Source organism: Fukomys damarensis, unplaced genomic scaffold (assembly GCF_012274545.1).
Source record: "Fukomys damarensis isolate Sample0158 unplaced genomic scaffold, DMR_v1.0_HiC HiC_scaffold_37, whole genome shotgun sequence".
Lineage (NCBI taxonomy): Eukaryota > Metazoa > Chordata > Mammalia > Rodentia > Bathyergidae > Fukomys > Fukomys damarensis.
The window spans coordinates 15,315,220-15,319,465 of record NW_022900949.1 but is presented as its reverse complement, the minus strand read 5'-3'; positions in this window follow the sequence as shown (position 1 = coordinate 15,319,465).

The following is a 4,246-nucleotide window of genomic DNA, read 5'->3' as shown; positions in this document are numbered from 1 at the left end:
AAAAAAAAAAAAAAAAAATCTATTAGCAGAGGAGAAATTAATTGATACACTAACTAAAATATCTTATGAGAAATTAAGCCCTTTAATACAAAATCAAACAGTATCTCTTAGAGAAACATCAAAAATCATATATAGTTGGGCCAGGGATTTAGCTCTGTGGTTCCACTACCTGCCTGCCTCACAATCACAAAGTACAAGTTTCATCACTGGTACAAAAACAAAAAATTACATAAAGTTCATTAGTAAGAAGATTCATTTTGTATAAAGCAAGAAACTTGAAGTTAAGAAAATAAAAATATGGGCTGGGGATTTAGCTCAGTGGTCTTGCCACCTGCCTCTCAAGAGCAAGGACCCAAGTTCGATACCCGGTATCTAAAAAAGAAAGAAAGACAAATATTTCACTAAATAAATTTTAAAATTCTAGGGACAAAAATATTATTCCAAAAGTAGACAGAGGAAAAAGTAAACAGTAAAATCCCATTGAAATGTGGACAAATATAGAAAATTGGCACTAGACAATAAAAAACAAATCAAAATGATATTCCATATCAAGAAATGACCTCACTTCAGCCTATGATCCTTCATCATGTCTCTATTTCATCTGGTTAATTGCAGAAGCCCTCAGATATATGTTCTGTTCATAATGAAATCATTTTAACCCTCTCTATCCCTGTTCTAACTGAGCTTCGTCTGTCTCCACTTAAGTGTCTACAATGAACCTTACTTTGATGGGTTTGGTATTTGTCTTTTCAGAAAGGTAAATGCTTATATCAATGTATTACTCAAGTAAGCAAATTGGGCCGGGGATTTAGCTCAGTGATTCTGCCACCTGCCTCGCAAGTGCGAAGACCTTAGTTCGATCCCCCATACCAAAAAAAAAAAAAAAAAAAAAAAAAAAAAAAAAAAAAAAAAAAAAAAAAAAAATTACAAGCACAGGAGTATCTAAACTCTAGTATCTAGCTGGCTCTCAGTACCTCAGTTAAGTTTTTTGTCTTCCAGTTTCTCAGTAGCTTTCCTGCAGCATCTACTGGACTGAAAGACTTACCTGGATGGGTTTTGGGAAAGAAAGGTCTCTGCGTGCTTGCCCAAATTCTGCCTGTGTTAGTCTACTCGTAGAGTGAAGATACGCTGCCAACACAACAGGAAGAAGGGGTTGAGAACTAGTACTTGAGTCAGATACAGTAATCCGGAGTAAATGACCACATCCTACTCAGGCAAATATTTCACACACCAAAGGCCTAGGGAAGAAAGATATTTACAGCTCTTTGTGTATGTTCTTTGGGCACATTACTCCCTTGTTATTCAATCCTTTAGCACATAATTTCCCTGTGGAATTTCCTCTGCACAAAGCAATTATTCTTGCAGATTTTCTGTCCCAGGACACCAAATTAAAATTCAGGTAAATCGGTCTTATAACTTCTTATTACTTATTACTTGTTACTTCTTCCCAAGGACTATTCAGGCTTCAGTGATGTAAATACTGACATATAACCGTCAGCTAGTTTTGTTTAAAGTTTGACACTGAGAAATATGTCTTAAGTAAGTCTTTTGCAGCACCAAGGGCATGTCTTGTGTTGGGGACACAATCCCCTATATCTCCAGAAAATGTGCTATTCCTTTCTACAACAAGGATATCCACTCGGATCTTTTATATGAAAATGAGTACCACAATTCTTAGTTCACTATACATTTTCCTGAACAATTATAAGTAGTAGTAGTAACACAATCTAAGAATGATCGCTTCGTGATATACTTATAAAACATTTGATAACTCAGAGATCTACTGTATTTAGATATTTTATAAATATTCCCCAGAGATTAGTAACTTACAAAATTATTTTATTTGTTTTTTGCTGTACATTTTCTTTTTTATACTGGTATGTCTTTGTAGCAAAGAATCATACTCACTGTGGGAACATGATGCTTATATATAAAACCCATCACAATTTCCTTTTCAATCTCATTGCCTTCCCTTTCTTTGCCCTTCCCTCTGGCTCTTGGTTCCTTTCCCGTATAGATATTATTCCATTTGTTCATTTTCACTATAATTTTCTATGCAACTGTGGTTCTGTTCAGTAAATACATGCCTATGCCTGTTCCTTCAAGAGTTTTTTCCTATTGTATCTTCCAGCAGATTGTTTCTGTTAATGTTTGGATCTTTGATCCATTTTGATTTTATTTTAGTACATGGTGAGAGATATGGGTTTTGGTTCAACCTTCTGCATGTGGATAGCCAATTTTACTGCTACCATTTTTCAGTGAGGCTGTTCCTATGTATCTAGTTTTTCATCATGTTATTGTGAAAAACAGTTTCCCTTAAATTCATTCTCAGTGATTTTATTATTGGTTTACAGAAATACAATTGATTTTTGTGTGTTGACTTTGTATCTTGCAGTGGTACTGAATTTGGTTATTAGTTCTAGAAATCTTTCAGTGGAATATTTTCTTTGATATAATGTATCACGTTATCTGCAAATAATAATAATTTAACTTTTTCCTTTTCTGTACATATCCCTTTTATTTCATTCTACTGGCTTATTGCTCTATTGAACAGGAGTGGGACTAGAGACATCTTTGTATTGTTTCTGATTTTAGAGAGCAGTCTTTCAGCTTCTCCCTTTTAAGCATGATCTTCACAGTTGGTTTGTCATAAATGGCTTTTATCAGGTTAAGATAAGATCTTCCTGTGCTTACTTTTGTCAAGGATTATTTTATATCATGAATACATTGTGGATTTTGTCAAAGGCTATTTCTGCAGCTATTGAGATCATCGTGTGATTTTTGCCTTAACTTCTGTTTATGTGGTATATTAAATTTACTGGTTTGAATAGGTTAAACTATCTCTGAATCCCTGGAATTACCCCTGTTTGGGCATAATGTATTATCTTTTCTATGATTTGTTGCATTCTATTTGACAGAAACTTATTGAGGACATTTGTGTCTATATTCATTAAAGAGATTAGCCTGTAGTCTTCTTTGCTCGATATGCTTGGTTTTGGAGTTGGGGCAATGCTAGTTTTTAGGAATGACATTGGGAGTATTCTTTCCCTTTCAATTTCATTAAAACGTTTGAAGAGTATTTGTATTAGATCTTTACCGAAGTTCTTGTAGAATTCATCAGTGAATACTTCAGGACCTGGACTTTTACATGTTGGTAGTTTTTTAATTACTTACTCATTTGTATTATTTATATTGGATTATTCAGGAATTTTGGACCTTCTTAGTTCAACTTTAATAATTCATTTTTTTCTAGGAATCCATTTCTTCAGAATCCTCAATTTTATTAGAATATAGATTCTCAGAGTAGTCATCAATGATCTATATTTCAATAGAGTTCTTTAGTGATTTCACCATTTTATTTCTTTTTTTAAACATTTTATTTCTAATTGCATTAATTTGGCTCTTCTCTCCTTTGTGTGTGTGTGTGTTTGTGTGTGTGTGTGGTACTGGGGATCGAACTCAGGTCCTTGTGCTTGCAAGGCAGGAGCCAGAACCACTGAATTAAATCCTCAGCCCTTCTCTCCTTTTTTCGTTTGATTGTCTAGGGGTTTGTCAATTTTGTTCACTCAAAAAATCATTTCTTCAATTCTTTGATTCTTTGTGGTATTTTTAGGATCTATTTTATTAATTTATGCTCTCATCATTATAGTTTCCTTCCTTGCATTACCTTTGGATTTGTATTGTTCTTGTTTTTGAATAGCTCTGAGGTACACACTTTAGCTGTTTATGTGAACTTGCTCTGTTTTTTGGATGTGGACATTCCCAGTTATAAACTTTCCTCTTGAGATTCCATTCACTGTGTCCCATAGGTTCTGGTATGTTGTGCCATTATCATTTGACTCTAAGAACTCTAGTTTCTTCCTTGATTTCTTCAGTAACCTATTGATTATTAATTAATGTATTTTAAATTTTTCATATTTTTGCATAATTTCTGTGGGGTTTTTTGCCATTGCTTTTTGGTGTCTTTACACTAATGTCTGATAATATGCATGGGACATTTTTTTTTTTTTGGTACCAGGAATCAAGCTCAGGACCTTGTACTTCATGGGACAATATTAATACTTTTGCATTTGCTAAAGCATATTTTATCAGCTATGTGGGAATCATGAGTATTAGTTGTAAGTATTGTTAACTTTAGTAACTCCACATTTGTTAAGTTCTCCAGTTTAAAAGGTGGTGTGTTTCCTTTGTGGAATTCCTAAAAGTTACAGTTTCTTGTCTCTGACCTTCAGATGTGTGGTTGTCT